This window comes from Engystomops pustulosus, chromosome 4, assembly GCF_040894005.1.
Source record: "Engystomops pustulosus chromosome 4, aEngPut4.maternal, whole genome shotgun sequence".
Classification (NCBI taxonomy): domain Eukaryota; kingdom Metazoa; phylum Chordata; class Amphibia; order Anura; family Leptodactylidae; genus Engystomops; species Engystomops pustulosus.
In genome coordinates this window covers 149,464,882-149,481,443 of record NC_092414.1, presented here as the reverse complement: position 1 = coordinate 149,481,443, position 16,562 = coordinate 149,464,882, and the positions used below count along the sequence as shown (strand labels likewise).

The following is a 16,562-nucleotide window of genomic DNA, read 5'->3' as shown; positions in this document are numbered from 1 at the left end:
GCCCTGGAACCTGCGGGCAGCAGGGTGAGGGCCACAATCCGAGTCGCTACAGGGCGCATATGGGCCGCGGGTTGTGCTGCCTTGAAGAAGAGCCGAATATGTATCAATTAGTAAAATCCTCTTCTTTCCTGGCAAATGTCAGTGCGACTGCGACAATATTGATGTCAGGAGGCTGTAACAATCAGAAAGTGTTTTCGTTTTTGTCTCGGGCGGTTGCTATGGTGACGTTCTATTACCCGGTGCAGAGATCAAGCTTAAAATAGAAACATTGTGTTATATTTGTTAATTGCTGTCAAAATTACCAATATGTGAGAAGGCGCATCTCCTGTTAAAAGTTCAGGAGAGATTTCTGGTTTTATGTCTGTGAATTTTTATTGATTTGTAGATCTATTTTGAGTACTTGGACATTGTTTTATTGCGTTGCATGTAATGCACATATTTCAGGGTAGAAGGTAAAATGTCAGCTGTTTCATACAATTGGGATCATTGCCTGTATAAGTATGGATATTTGGAAATGGCAGTAAAAAGCGTAGTGTTATTTTACACCTCGGAGGTGCTTTCCATCTGTCTGTCATGGTGTAACTGATGCTCCATTCAGCTGCAGCATTGAACGGAGGATTGCCTTTCTCCTAGACTTGTGTTGTCCCGTGCTAGCCTCTTACTAGAAGAGTGAATTTAAGAAGATGTTATTGACACATTGGCTGTGTCATATGAGTGGTTGTCAAGGGTCTGTACGAGATGAAGTGGATGCTCCCAAATTTCTTGTTCTGTTTTACCTGGGTTAGTTATGGTTCACGTGACCATCGATGTCTGTGGACTGTCATTGGCTTCTGTTAGTGTTCGTTTGCACCACTTGAATTGAATTGAATTGTGGAAGTGGTGTAAATGGAAGCCATGATAAGTCCATATACATCAATGGTCATTTTAACTGGTCTTATTATTTTTTGTGTTGGAAGTTTACAGTGTCCAAAATCCAGGTCCTTTTCAAAACCTTAATAAAATACCTATTGATGTTTATGGAGTTTTGCTACATCTCTCATTTGTATATGGAGTCTATTTTGCTTTTGATGAATAATTTATGAATTTGTTTGAAATTGTGGAATACTCCTTAATAGCCTGAAAGAATCGCCTTTAGGGAATAATATGGGACATAGGGCACTATACAGCAGTATTTCGATTCCCTATATGTTAATGATACTTGCATTTCTAAAGTGGTGAACAAAAAAAAAAGATGGTTAACATTGGGTAGAAGGCATAAAGTCCGTATATACAGAATAATTGGTGAAAAATAAAATCTGTCTGCAGAGCTTTCCCCATAGGCGGTTTTATCAAGCGGTTATTAGTAAGATGGCCTTTTACTGCACCATTTTATTAATCTGAAATTTTAAGATTGTTGGGTCTAACTCTCCGGATAGTTGGCTTACCAATGCCTGAAAATTGTGGCAAAAACTTGAAGTATTTGAATAATTTCTGATACATTTCCGTTTTCCCGTGACCCCATGCCCTTTTTATTGGGCCATGCCCCTTTGTCTAAATGTCTAAAAGCTGTCTAAACCCCTTGAGAAATGTGGTGCTGCCGAGTGTTTTGGATAGCTTTTGGACGCAAATTTACTGCGAATCTGTTATTAACAAATTTTATAACTATGTACCCATGTAGTCTCACACATTTGTTACATTATTGATGTAGACAATGTGGTGTATGAATGAATGGATGGATGAGATTAGCCACTCACTGACATTGTTGATGAATATATATTTTTTAACCCCTACGGGACGCAGCCTCTTTTGGCCTTAAGGACGCGGTCCCATTTTTCAAATCTGACCTGTGTCACTATAAGTGGTTATAGCTTTGGAACGCTATAAGATATCCAGGGGATTTTGAGATTGTTTTCTCCTGACACATTGTACTTCAAATTAGTTTAAAAATTTGGATGAAATCTTTTGCGTTTAGTTATGAAAAAAACCAAAATTTGGCAAAAATTTGGAAAAATTCTTTATTTTCAACATTCTAAATTCTCTACTTTTGATGCAGATAGTCATAGCACCCAAATAAATTCATAATTTACATTTCCCAAATGTCTGCTTTATGTTGGCATGGTTTTTTAAGATTCCACATATTTTACTAGAATGTTATGAGGCTCAGAATTTAGGTATCATTTTTCACATTTTTTGTAAAATCACCAAAACCCGTACTTAGATGGACCTGCTCAACTTCTAATTGATACCGAGAGGCCTAAATAATAGCGAGACTCATAAATTACCCCATTGTGGAAACTACACCACTCAATGTATGAACAACCACTTTTAAGAAGTTTGTTAACCCTTTAGGTGTTTTATAGGGGTTAAAACAAAATGGAGGTGCAGTCTGCAAATTGTAATATTTTTTCACAATACACTCATTTTGGGTGGAAAATTAAACATTTACAATGGATTAAATTAAAAAAGGCTCCACAAAGTTTGTTACCCAATCTCTCCCGAGTACACGGATACCCCTTATGTGGTGGTAACCTGCTGTATGGGCGCACGGCCGGGCATAGAAGGGAAGGAGGCGCCATGCAGATCAGATTTGCTATGTCACATTGTACAGGCTATAATTTTTTTCTTTTTTTAATGTGGACCTATAGGGGCTTATTTCTTTTGCCACATGAGATGCACTTTTCTGGTACGTAATTTCGGGGAATCTATAGGCTAATTGGTGAGATTTTATTAACTCTTTGTTGGTGGAGGAAATGAAAATCATCACTTTTTAGGAAGATTTTTGTTTGTTTTTTTTTGGCCGTTTACCATACCATAAAAATAGTATATTATTTTTATTCTATGGGTCGCCACGATTACGAAAAGACCTCATTTATATAGATTTTTTATTTTTTCCCATTTTTACTGAATAAAAAGTAATTTGGCAAAAATGTTGTTAATTTTAGCATCACCGACTTTCATATGCATAACTTTTTTATTTTTCGCCTCACAAATCTGTTTAAGGGCTTATTTTTTGCGAGAAGGATGGTTCTTTTTAGTGGTCTTATTTTAGATTGCATAACATTTTTTAAATTAATTTTTAGAGCATTTTTTATAGGGTATTAATTGAAAATTGTCTTTTTTTTGGAGCTTTTTTTGGGGTTTTTTTAACGGGGTTCACTTGGCGAATCTAATAATGATTCTGTTTTATTATTCAGATTGTTACGGACGCAGGGATACCAAATATGTGGGGGTTTTGTGTATTTTATTCAATTGTACTGAATAAAAACCAATTTGGAGAAAATCTTGTTCATTTTAGCATCACCATCTTTTCATATGCATAACTTTTTTATTTTTCGGCTGACAAATCTAGTTAGGGGCTTATTTTTTGCGAGAAGAGTTGTTCTTTTTAGTGGGCTTATTTTGGAGTGCATAACATTTTTTAAATCACTTTTTAGAGCATTTTTTATAGGGTATTAATTAAAAATTATCTTTTTTCGGAACGTTTTTGCGTTTTTTTTCTACGGCGTTTACCGTGCGGGTCCAGTAACGATTCGGTTTTATTATACAGATTGTTACGGACGCGGCAATACCAAATATGCGGGGTTTTTTTGTGTTTTTGTGTTTTTTATACTTTATTAAGTGTTTTTATAGGAAAGTGACATTTTAGGGGCTTATATTTTAATGTATTTATTTTTTATTTATTGTAATGTGATAACTTTAGTGTTTTTTACTTTTTTTTACTTATACATACTTGAACTTAAACCAGTGATGCTCTGATCACCGGTTTAAGTTCAATACACTGCTCTACAATACTATTTTATTGTAGAGCAGTGTAAACTGTCTGAGCAAGCTTGCGCATGCTCAGACAGTTTACAGTCAGACCCGGAAGGGGTCTGGCTGCCATGGCAACCGGGCAGCTCCGAGGCACATGCCAGTCCTCGGAGCTGCCCAGAAGTGGATCGGATCCCCCGGTAAGCGGCACGGGGGATCCGATTCACGGCGCAGACACCCTTACACGCCGCGGTCATGCTTGACCGCGGCGTGTAAGGGGTTAACACCCGCGATCGGAGCCGGCTCCGATCGCGGGTGTTAGCGCAGGCTGTCAGCTGTACTAGACAGCTGACAGCCGCTGCTTCTGGTGCCGGCTCCGTTCGCGAGCCGGTGCCAGAAGCAGGACGTTATAGAACGTCCCCGTGCGCTAAGCATCTAGCCCCGGGGACGTACTATAACGTCCTGGTGCGCCTAGGGGTTAAACAAAATAAAAACAAAAAACATGCTGCCAAAACAAAGGAAATGACCCTGCACCCAGCCCTGGCACTGCATTGCAGAGTTCACTCCTTATTATGCTGCTGGTAATTGGACTACATGTGATGTGCTCCTGCTAACACAAGTAAGATGCAATGATTTCCCATACGCAGCAAGTCATTTCCATTTCTTTTTTCACTTTATGCTTATTATGGGATTATTGCTTTTTCTGAAGACTCTTCCCTGGAGCTGAGGTAATTTTGATTTATGGACACAAGGCAGTCCCATTTCATTATTTCATCAGACCCACAGAGAAAAACTTTTACACAGCTTTTATAATCTGTGCCTTCTCTACATTGTAGTACTTCAGCCTACATCCATACTAAAACTGTGTATTTCCTAAAATCTTTATGAATGTTGCCAATATTACACATATGTGGTTGATAGGTCTAATAGGCGATCACAATAGAAATCATAATGGTCAAAACTGGGTTGTCTTCTGCTTGACCTTTTGTGGTTCGGTAGAATATAAGCACCTTCAAAAATCTATAACTTTTTTATTTTTACACGTAAAGAGCTGTGTGATGGCTTGTTTTCTGCGTAACAAATTGCACTTCATAATGATGGTATTAAATATTCCATGCCATGTTCTCGGAAGCGGGAAAAAAATTCCAAATGCAATGAAAATGGTGAAAAAACACATTTGCGCCATTTTCTTGTGGGCTTGGATATTACGTCTTTCACTGAGCGCCCCAAATGACATGTCTACTTTATTCTTTGGGTCGGTACGATTAAGGCGATACCAAATTTGTATAGGTTTTATAATGTTTTCATACATTTACAAAAATTAAAACCTCCTGTACAAAAAATTTTTTTTTGATTTTGCCAACTTCTGGCGCTAATAACTTTTTAATACTTTGGTGTACGGAGCTGTGCGTGGTGTCATTTTTTGCGAAATTTGATAATATTTTCAATTTTATCATTTTTAGGACTGTACGACCTTTTGATCACTTTTTATAGATTTTTTTTAGATTTTTCAAAATGGCAAAAAAGTGCCATTTTCGACTTTGGGCGCTATTTTCCGTTACGGGGTTAAACGCATTGAAAAACCGTTATCATATTTTGATAGATCGGGCATTTTCGGACATGTCGATACATGTTGTGTTTATGATTTTTACTGTTTATTTATATTTATGTCAGTTCTAGGGAAAGGGGGGTGATTTGAAATTTTAGGTTTTTTTATTATAATTTTTTTTTTTTAAACTTTGTTTTATTTTTATTTATACTATTTTTCAGACTCCCTAGGGTACTTTAACCCTAGGTTGTCTGATCGATCCTATCATATACTGCCATACTTCAGTATATGGGGATTTTCTTCCTCATTCATTACAATGTGCTATCAGCACATTGTAATGAAGGGGTTAAAACGAAATAGCCTCGGGTCTTCGGAAGACCCGAGGCTACCATGGAGACGGATCGCCGCCCCCGATGACGTCACGGGGAGCGGCGATCCCAGGTAAGATGGCGGCGCCCATGCGCCGCTATCTGTTTGAGGCTGCCGGCAGCTTTGCCGGCAGCCCACGCTGTAAATACACCCGCGATCGGTGCTAGCACCGATCGCGGATGTTACCGGTAAGCCTTTGCTGCAATATGCAGCAAAGACTTACCGGCTATGGAGAGGGCTCAGCCCGTGAGCCCTCTCCATGCAGCGCGACGCGACCGCCGCCGTGAATACACGGCGGGCGGTCGCGAACCGGTTAAACTTATATGCAACTCCCCTGATGCGAGTCATTCACACTGAGTCATGCATATTAAAGATTACTTGCATTGTTCTGATTGACAGGCTATAATATTCTGCTGTATGGAACATTGTTACATCACTGGGCACTAAAAGTCATGTGACCAGGATGACCTCATCCTGTTACATGTGCAAAGTGTACCCCATGTATGTAGCTGATCACATGGAATCCCAGCAGCCTCCATGGAAAATGGGGAGGAGTAGCAGACCATATTGGCTGCTGTGATTTCTTGAGAACTGATGCCTATCTGGGGTAGACATTGCAGACATAACAGGATCTTAGATGATGTCACTCTGGTCACATGACATGCTGAGAAGAGGCATTGGACATGGGGAGGAGTAGATGGGAGGGGCTGGCCGAGCAGGACACGTACAGTCTGATACCAGGGAGTGTAAGATACATTTTATTTCTGTGGAAGTAAGAGAAACCGTTTTTATCTAAAAGAAGGGTGTCAGTTAGGTAATTGGGCTCCATAGGACCCTGTCCTCTGTATATGTGACAAGATACCTTTGTTTCTCATCAGTGCCTTTACTCCAGAAAAATGGCGTGGCAGAGCTAATATGTTCCCATGTTTTGTTTAGTTTAATATGAAAAGGCTTCAGTATTACAATCCACATACCTTATATCTGCTTGTTGTACCATACTCCATTATTGGTCACCTTCCGTACAGTATTAGACAAAATATCCACTGTCAATACTATGAGATGGTTTCCAAAACACGGCAGTTTCTCCTTAATTCTCATGTACTTTTCTACAATTCATTCCACACATGTTTCTTTTAACCCTATAAACCTTGTGTTGTAAGTTATGGGTTTCCATGGTGTCTATATCTTTTGGATGGAAGTGTGCTGTTTTTAGCATGGTGTCAATGCAGGCGTGTAGATCCGCTGCAGGAATGTGGGAGGTGACCTTCAATGCTAGAACAAGTGGAAAGATGAGGGACTAAGGAAGCTTGACACTTGTGACAGTCACTTGCATTGCACTTCCTAAAATGCTAGAAGAAATATTGTATTATTTTGGGTATCAAATAGATAATACTATAGATAAGGTGATTACCAAAGAGTTATGGGCAGACTGGAATGTGATATTGCATGTCAGCAATTCAGATAGATCTATGAAATAGATTGAGAATTAAAGGGGTTGTACCAGGTTAGTAAGGTATCCCTAACCGTCACCAGAATAGAACCCCAAACTATCAGCAAATTCCCATAGTATTAAATGGAGTCATAGGAAATATGCTCTTGCTTCTGCACCAATGAAAATGGGACTCCTGTTCTTGGGGTGCTGGGGAACTTAATCTAGAGTCCTAGCAATCAGACCCTCATAAATCACCATGCTATCCTCTATCATGTGGGTTAGTACCACCCCCTTAAAGCTACATGCATACTAATACCTGTATCCACTGATATCACTATGGCACATTCATTTCCATGAGTTCAGGCAAACAGTTGTGGTTTTCACAGATTCTCATACAAGCCATCAATCGGAGCCGCAAAACTTGAAGCCGGTCATATTCCTGCCAGGGTTTGTGGCTTGGACAGTTTTTTTTTTTTTTTTTTTATTGGCGCAGAAGCTAATGGCACATTGGGGGAGATTCATCAACCAGAATTCTGTCATAATTTCCACCTCAAATGCTGTGCGCCACATTTATTGAGGGTTTTAGTCTGTTTTTGGGCAGTTTTCCGTCGTGGCCTAACTCGGGGTGACAGAAAATTCGGAGGTAAACTAGACCAACTAACAGTTCATTTAAAGTACAACTCGACAGTTCTAAACTACTCCACAGATACATCATCCAACAGGGCTGATCTAGTACCAGAATAAGACTGTGTAGTTTAACACGGGGTACATGTGTAGCATAGGTCTTCCAGAGCAGTTCTCCATTATGATGTGGGGGCCCCACTATTTGTAACTTGTGACAGACCTCTCCTTGTAGCAATAGTTAGAATGGATTTAGTGATTGTTTTGAAACAGAATTGTGAATAGCCAAAATGACATTGCCTAGTTCATATAACAATGGTGTATACACAACATAGAAGAACCTGTACAGTCAGATGAATGGGTTAAAAAGAAAAAAGACCTAAACATACAATCTGTAATTATTTTTAAATGTAATAATATGAGCAAATACAAATGCGGGCAGCTAAAGAATGGATTACTGACAGGAAATAATTTATTTGGGATGTGGTAAATTGGTTACATAACATGCTTACTGCTCCTGAATATCCTCTCTGGGTTTATCAGGAAAGACCTATTTACAGTCTGGTGTCCTGTCTAGCACAGACACTCCAGCTACACTTGTACACTATTCAAAAGGGGCTTGATGTATGAAAGATGATGCCCTAGTGAAAACTGCAAAAATAGTACATTTATTACATTTATGAGATGTAAGAGAAATGGGTGTCAGGCATTTGGGACCCCCAGGGGAGAACAGGAGAATAATAAGTGAATGACGCGGCAGTGTGTGTGTTTTACAAGTGTCCCATCCCTTTCTATGAGGCTTCTGAGATGGTCGTTTCCAGCACCCCCCTAAAAGTGAAAGGAGCAATGGCATTTCATTCACCAGGAGCATACAGGGGCTCTCTGCATTCACTAGACCTGCCCTCTTAGAGAATGGCGGTGCCTACCTTTTATGGATAACCACCATTCTGCCTCCTTCATTCATTCAATGAATTTCAAGCATTTCCTGAAGCTTTGGGCTTTTCAGTAACCCCTTTCTTACAGTGTACTGTATTTTTGTGTGTTTATTTCAGAACTATCCCCCTTGCAGCATTTCAGTCCAGTGTGTTATATCTCTGAGTATGATGTCTGCTGCTATGTTGTCAGACAACTGATGGGAGATACTGATTATATCTTAATGCTTATATTCGGATAAGTTAATGGAAGAACATTTCAGGACTTGTTGTGACTAGGGTTAAGGATCATGCATTTATTTGTTTCTACGGTAAAAACCAGCGCTTGTGAAATTTCTAGCAGAAGACGTGGTTAATGTAACATTGTGTAAGATTCCCCTGAGACCTTGTCCTGCAGCCGTACAATGGGGAGGTTTTCTTTCACGTTGCATGTGAGCACATCTTTCTGTTTAGTTCAGTGGTGTGTGGATGAATATTAGGCGTGCTGCCAAACAGAATTTCAGGTGGGAAAACGAGCAGCTGAATATTACACAGACTCTGGATATGGAGTTAATGGTAGACATGGAATGAGCTGGCTCAATGTCTCTGAGATATAATATATGTACTGTAATAATATCAGTCATATATAGTTGGGCTTTACCCCTAATGTGATGAAAATAGCTGCACTTCTTCTAGCACTTCCGGTGTCGCCCATGCAGACATTCCTGAAGTGTAATATTATGTCATTCTGGATGAAGTGTTTGCTCTCCATGACCTAGGCTGCTTCCCTGTGTATCCTAGACTGTTGTGTAGTGTTTGGACTGCTCTGTGGGCATGTCATCCATCCTCTTATACTCTGTGTCTAGGACTGATGTCCCTCTTCAGCCTCTGGATAGCACTGAATATATATGTTTTTAGACTTGACACTCTGCCTCGGTCAGTTGCTCTCCATTGCTAGCGGCCATGTCAGCTTTAATTGGGTTTGCTTTGGTGATGTCTGTGAACTGCAAAAGTAACAAGTTGCTTATTGAAATTATGCTAAAATTGAGACCTGTCCAGCTATCTTGGAATACTGGCTGCTGTGCTGGGTTTTCTGGCAGGAAGAGGGGGAGATTCTGTAATATTCTTGATAATAACTTATGGTTCCTTCTATTTTCGTCTTTGGTGTTGTTTGTAACTTCATATTTTGTACTGTTTAATGAAAGTGGAGGGACTGGTAAAACTAAACTCTTAGTAAAATTCCTGGTTGGTCATCTGGTTTCATAAATACTTTAAAGTGTGCCCATGATGCCATTAACATGAGTAATTTTCTGGGAAAGTGATGAATCCTAAGAAGAATCTGTGGGAGAAAGTCTTGGAGATAAGAACATTCCAGCGTCTGCTCATCTGTTTTGTCACTGACCTAGGAGTTCACCTCTGTAATAGTAGATTCATGTGGATGAACCAGATTTATTACAGAATCCAAGGCTATTCTCGTTCCTAGAGCAGTTTATTAGCTTTTATTTGTTTCTTCTCATAAATTGGTTCTTGGTTTTGTTGAAACAACTGCACTATGATGCACTATGTGATTTGGGCTTTACAGTGAAGTGATGGTAAAAGTAACCTTTTCCGTTTCTAACAGGATTTATCATATTTGCGCATCGGTTTCTGCAGGTTCTCTCTAAAATACTACAGATGCAACTAGTGCTGTTGTCCATTTTATTGTGGATGATTTGCTCCGCAATGCAATGCAATGTTTTAAAGGGATTGTCCAGCAGTAGAATAAACAGTCTGTAAATGGTATTTTTTTTAATTACTTCTTTGTTGACAGGAAATGTATGTCTGACACAGCAGGAAATGTTCCCCCATCCTAAAACCAGTTCTCTCTTTGGACTTGTGCTGCTCCTGAGATGTCTGCAAACATTACAGACAATTTTTGTAATGGGATGAGATTTGAGCTTGGGTCCTTTGGTATCAGAGGTAGAAACATAGCGTGGTCAGCACATGCTTACAAATGCCATGTCAACAAAGAGGCTGAAAAAGTCATATAAGGCTTAGTTCACACTTGCATTGAGTGTTTCCATTACACACTTTTCAAAAAGTGTAACTGTCACCCTGTGTTCTTTTTGCAATTTTAGTGTATTGAAAGGTAGATCAATTAGAGTGGAATAGAATGTGATGTGGATGGGCAAGATAAACTGCTGAACGCAAGTGTGAATTTAGCCTACGATTTTAATAACTATATGAGAAAAGTGTTTCTTTTGGCAGGAACCTATAATTTGTAAGCATTTTTCTTTGCTGCATATTGTAGACCTGCTGCAGATTCAGCGTGCCCCACAGGACAGGACAGTTTTTTGGGGATTTTAACATTTTTCCAGAGATCTGCTACTGTGTACTGTGCTTCCCCTAACCTTCAGTGGTTACATGTTTATGTGGGGCTGTTCACTTTCATTCTCGTTTTAAATAAGTCAGGAATCTCTGGCATGCATCTTTTCTTAATATGAAAATCCTCAGTTAATCTCTCAAAGCTTCCTGAACACCAGCATTGCAGATGACAGGCTCCCGTGTTGTTTATGGGGCCATAAAACAGATCGAACTTGCATCATAGGAAAATGACAGCAATTTTTCTTTTCTTGTAATTTTTCTATTAAGTGCCACCATATACCTTTATGTTCAGATTACTTAATTGTTTTCTGAAAAGGTTGTTATATTCTCTCATCTTCTGGGAAGTAGGGTAACTAAGGCGGCCAGTAGTACAGTAAAAATAGTCCTCACACAATGTTGCATACAACCGGTGATGGGGGGGTATCTGCTATTGGTATTTTAGCCATACAATGTTATGTTCAGACATTGATGGGACTTCATGTTATTGTGGGGTCTTTATTGTAAAGTATTGTTTTGGTATTGAGAATTTTTATACAGTGCTGAATATTTGTCCAAATTCTGGTTTCGTGACCCTAGATCTGGTGGGGGAAAAAGTGAAGTACGGCAGGGACACCAATGTTGTGTTCACACGGGTCACTCAGTTGTTGTGATTGTTGTTATCCCAGTTGTCAGTCCACACCAGACTGTCCTAAAAAGGGGACAAGTCTAAGAGGAGTAAAGGGTGCTCCAGACACAGTGTAAGCCTACCAAGAGCTGGCATAAAGAAAAGTTGGTTTTACATATTAAGAAAGCAGTGGCAAATACTTTAGTGCAAAGTTGTCACAAGTGATTTCTGCTTTTAACATGTTTAAATTTGCAGACTTGAAGAAGCTTTATAGCAAGCCAGTGCATGACTGTCACTATCCTAGGAGTACAATAGTATCTAATTTAAATCTAAAACGGTGACATTACACAGAAGCGGACTGTAACCTTGGATTGTTGCTGTACATAGTCAAAAAACTGTGTGGAAACACACAACCACAATTTGGATAAAATCTGACTCCTGATACCTATACTTGGAATTTGCTAATAAAACTCCTCCAGCTTGTGATTTGACCTTGATGCGTTGGCCTACTTTCATTAATGTGGATTACCAAACATTGGAGATTTCTAGCCATAGATGTCTATTACGGATTAATCCTCTGTCAGTCTGATTTTCAGACCTTTATGAGCTTGTTAACTGTGTGTATCTTTAGAGTCTGCTTCTAAATCATGTGTTTTGTGTGACAAGTACACACTGAACAATGCAAAACTTTATTTTGGTCATATTGCACTTTGCACTATTATTCTGTACTTTTTGCTACAAATACTTACACAACAGGCGGTTCCTGACTCCCGCCCTATAGACAACCCCTAGTTACAGACCGACCTCAGGTGAAGCTCTCTGTATGTTTTACTTTATCCCCAGGCTGCAATGATCAGCTGGAAGGTGTCTGTAATGAAGCTTTATTGATAATCCTTGTTCCACACAAAATTTTGAGAATCCAATTGTAATCTTTTTCTCTCCTGGAGTTACAATTATAAAATATACCAGTTTTGACATACAAATTCAACTTAAAGGGGTTTTCCCACGAAGACAAGTTAGGTCCTATCCACGGGAGAATTTCCGTTAGCTTCATAGAGATTAATGGAGCAGAACGGTCATGCTCGGCTGTCTGCTCCATTAATCTGAGGAGCGGCGAGCACTGAGACCCCACTGTTCAGCAAGTTAGGCCCTATCCTGTGGAAAGTACAAACCTAAAGAACCTATCTTGTTCTTAGCCCGGGGACTGCCTGTATTGTTGGTACCTATATTATGTATGTTATTAGTGCCTATTAGCCCATACAAGAAATTTCCATTTCAATATAACTTTTTATTTAATAAATGATAATGTTGCTGGCAGTGTTTACAATTGACTCCAAAAATTATCCACAAACTTGAATTTGTTGGAAATCCATCACAGCCTCAAATACACGTTCTAAATATTTCCATTTTTAGCATCTAAGAAAAGATACAAAAAACTGGTAAAAAACCTCATCTGATGTAGTCAGGTACGCTTAGGGTCTGTTCTATTCACATATTTCTTCAGCAAATTGTTGTGATGCAGTTAATGGTCACAGAGGTAAAATCTGTCTAAAGACAGTGAAGCCAGTAACTGGTAGAATTGCAGATCTGCCATTTACTTATCAGGCAGGATTCTGAATGAATGACTTGTCTGTCACCAGTTCTTGTGGTCAGACTAAGCAGACAGCAATTATTGTTTACATGGCCGTGTCTGGATATGCTGCATGTTATGCTGAGTGACAATGTGTTCTATCTGCCAGGGTATTTTCATATAGATGAATGGTCCTAGTCCTAATCTCGGTCTGCAGGGCTCTGTACACTACAGGATGAATGATACAAAGAAGTTACTATTACTGGCCTTAGTGGTAGCAATGTTGCATTTAGTTTCTAGTTGATAACTTTGTTAGGTGGAAACATTGGAATGATAACCATACAATTTGACAAAAATGCACTCCTTTCTGCAGGCAGTATGTTTTATAGCAAGAGGATCAGAGCAAGTATCTAGTTTTGTGGGAAAGATTCAGTGTAAGGCTACATACACAAGTGTGTTTTTGTTGTTTTTTTTTTTTTTTTTATACCTAGCATGTTTCCATTCACTTTTCTTGGCTAATGCAGAAGACTGTGGTTGGCATAGCTCGTGCATAAGCAGACTCGCCAGGCGGTAAAAGATAGAGCAGGTTCTATTCCTGCCTGTATTGTCTTTATTATTATCATCATCGGCACATGATCAATGACACATGGGACACAAATAATAGTTCATGGGACGTGTGAATGTAGCTTAACTTTTCTGACTATATGGTGGACTGCACACGCATTGACCCATTATAGCAATATGGGGTCTTTTTTTATGCAAGATTGTTCTTTTTTTAAAGGCTAATTTACCAGGCCTGTTCATATCTCTGTTCCTTACCTTTGTTAAAAAAAGGATAAAAAGGAAGAATGGAGGTTTAACATATTGGTTAAAAATCCCATTGACATCAATGTAAATTTTATATAATCCGTTATGGTCAGTTTGGCAGGTATCCAAACAGAGAAGTACTGCAGCCTCCGCCATTTTTTTTTTCCTGTTCAAAATCGCATGGATATTGAATCCCTGCCTAAATGGAACATAGCGGATAATAAAATTTACATTGATGGCGATTGGATTTTAAATTGATACATTAAACCTCCGTTTTCTACTTTTTTTTTTTAAACGGTTGTGTGAAATTGTCCTAATTCACTTGTGAGAGTTGTGTGGAAAATACCCTAATCAAGTCTGTGGGACTGTGAAAAATAAACTTGCTCACAATCCGATTACAATGTGTTTTTCGCTGATTCATTGTTACAAAAATGTATTCATTAGTTTTACTTTTGATGCACAAAAGTGTTGAAAAACGGACACACTGAAGATCTCACTTTAAAAATGATGGAATATGATGTAAAATAATACATTTTTCTGATTATTTCTGCAACACCCTGCAAAGCATCCTAGTGATCTCTCCTTGCAGTGCCGCACTGTACTCATGATTACATCAGGGAAGGGGCCGCATGCTGGACTCTTATGCCCAGTACTAGCGGAAATGTAAATGATGGGCACATCTGCCATAGGGATACAGTCAGAGAATCCTGCTACAGGCTGGCCATTACCCCGGACATGTGGCCTCCGCCATCCCAGCATCCGTGCGCCCGTGTATGATGGAACAGGACAGGTGTGACAGCATTGCGCTGTGTGATGTGACATGCAGTGTGTTGTACAGGTGACTCCCTCCTCCTATAACACTCGGGCTGTGTAACACAGTATAGAGGGGGCCAAGTGCTGACACCGGACACCACCTCAAGTGAAGGGCGGACATGATGGTACGTGCCCCCGTCACTACGTAGCGCAGGCTTCTGTGGACGTGCTGACGCAGAAACGGCGGGCGTGGCTATGGATGAGCTCCTTCCCCTCTCAAAGTGGCCAGTAATTCGCGAGCCCAGTGCACGGGAGACCAGCGGCGGCAGTGCTCAGAGTTAGGGGCCGAGGCTCTCCGTCCTCCCGGGCTCTGGTAAGTGCCGCTCCCCGATCCGTGACAACTTCCAGCGCTCTCCCGGCCGCAGTGTTGTTATTATTATGTCTGCCGGTGCTGGGAGGATCTGAGCTGTAACTCGGCCTTCCAGCTCCTCCTTAGGCTACGCCCAGAACAGAGCGGGCCATCGCTTAGCCGGCCACTGTAGCCGTTACTCCGGTGTGTGCAGGGATGGGAGGTGACAGGCCGGGCACGGCAACCTGTAACTCCGCAGCTGTTGTCAAACTACAACTCCCATGATGCATTGCTTACACACAACTGGTAGGCAAGGGAGTACTGCCTGTGCCATGCTGGGAGCTGTAGTCTTACACAGTATCCTGTCACTATAGCATTCCAAGGTGGGACACTTCCAGCTTGTGTAAGGGATGTATAGAACACTTGTTGCTCTCTCTCTACAGTGTGTGTGTGGTACTTGCCCGCTGTCTTTCTACAGTGTGTGAATGGCTCATGCCCGCCGCCCGCTCTCTACAGTGTGTGTATGGCTCATGCCCGCTGCCCGCTCTCTACAGTGTGTGTATGGCTCATGCCCGCCGCCCGCTCTCTACAGTGTGTGTATGGCTCATGCCCGCCGCCCGCTCTCTACAGTGTGTGTATGGCTCATGCCCGCCGCCCGCTCTCTACAGTGTGTGTGTATGGCTCATGCCCGCCGCCCGCTCTCTACAGTGTGTGTGTATGGCTCATGCCCGCCGCCCGCTCTCTACAGTGTGTGTGTGTGTGGCTCATGCCCGCCGCCCGCTCTCTACAGTGTGTGTGTGTGTGGCTCATGCCCGCCGCCCGCTCTCTACAGTGTGTGTGTGTGTGGCTCATGCCCGCCGCCCGCTCTCTACAGTGTGTGTGTGTGTGGCTCATGCCCGCCGCCCGCTCTCTACAGTGTGTGTGTGGCTCATGCCCGCCGCCCGCTCTACAGTGTGTGTGTGTGGCTCATGCCCGCCGCCCGCTCTCTACAGTGTGTGTGTGTGTGGCTCATGCCCGCCGCCCGCTCTCTACAGTGTGTGTGTGTGTGGCTCATGCCCGCCGCCCGCTCTACAGTGTGTGTGTGTGGCTCATGCCCGCCGCCCGCTCTACAGTGTGTGTGTGTGGCTCATGCCCGCCGCCCGCTCTCTACAGTGTGTGTGTGTGTGGCTCATGCCCGCCGCCCGCTCTCTACAGTGTGTGTGTGTGTGGCTCATGCCCGCCGCCCGCTCTCTACAGTGTGTGTGTGTGTGTGTGGCTCATGCCCGCCGCCCGCTCTCTACAGTGTGTGTGTGTGGCTCATGCCCGCCGCCCGCGCTCTACAGTGTGTGTGTGTGGCTCATGCCCGCCGCCCGCGCTCTACAGTGTGTGTGTGTGGCTCATGCCCGCCGCCCGCTCTCTACAGTGTGTGTGTGTGGCTCATGCCCGCCGCCCGCTCTCTACAGTGTGTGTGTGGCTCATGCCCGCCGCCCGCTCTCTACAGTGTGTGTGTGGCTCATGCCCGCCG

General features: G+C 41.7%; 1 protein-coding gene across 18 annotated transcripts in view; it reads left to right on the top strand.

Moving 5' to 3' along the window:
• The window catches only part of TJP1 (tight junction protein 1), a 349,705-nt gene that overhangs the window by 288,725 nt on the left and 44,418 nt on the right, over window positions 1-16,562 (top strand). Inside the window, exon 1 of one of the 18 annotated variants that reach the window (XM_072148056.1) lies at window positions 14,937-15,082. The exons of the other annotated variants lie outside the window; for them this stretch is intronic. The gene's annotated coding sequence lies outside the window, so the exon portion shown is untranslated. Of the gene's footprint in view, window positions 1-14,936; window positions 15,083-16,562 lie in introns of those variants that run through there. 18 annotated transcript variants of the gene reach the window in all.